This window comes from Leptonychotes weddellii, unplaced genomic scaffold (assembly GCF_054177405.1).
Source record: "Leptonychotes weddellii isolate Sample4059 unplaced genomic scaffold, ASM5417740v2 HiC_scaffold_95954, whole genome shotgun sequence".
Taxonomy (NCBI): Eukaryota; Metazoa; Chordata; class Mammalia; order Carnivora; family Phocidae; genus Leptonychotes; species Leptonychotes weddellii.
In genome coordinates, this window is record NW_028067992.1 from 1 (window position 1) to 385 (window position 385).

A 385-nucleotide genomic window follows, 5' to 3' on the forward strand; every position below is an offset into this window, starting at 1 on the left:
TGACGGTGGCCGCCGTTAGGTAGCGCTTGAGCAGCGAGCGGAAGAGGCGGTCGGGCACCTGCCGCGCCAGGCCGAGCTCCTGCATCTGCTGGAACAGCCTGGGCACCTCCAGAAGGACCAGGCGATGGAGCAGCAGCACGTCCAGCACCCGCCCGTGCACCTGCTTGCCCTGCAGGCTGCTGAGGAAGTCCACGGCACTGGACGGCCAGTGCTGGGGCTCGCCCCCACCTCCGCCGCCGCCGGCCGCCGGCCCTAGGCCGGCCAGCACGCAGCCCAGCACCTCGGACGGCAGGTGGAAGAAGTCGCTGCGCCCTGGCGCCAACGAGTCCGCGCCCGCCGTGATGGTGCGGCCCTCGTCGAGCAGGAAGACGCGGCTCTCCTGCGC

General features: G+C 72.5%; 1 pseudogene; it reads right to left on the reverse strand.

Annotated features, from left to right (window-relative positions):
- Positions 1-10: 10 nt before the first annotated feature.
- On the reverse strand, positions 11-382 carry LOC145720049 (tudor domain-containing protein 6 pseudogene; annotated as a pseudogene).
- Positions 383-385: the final 3 nt, after the last annotated feature.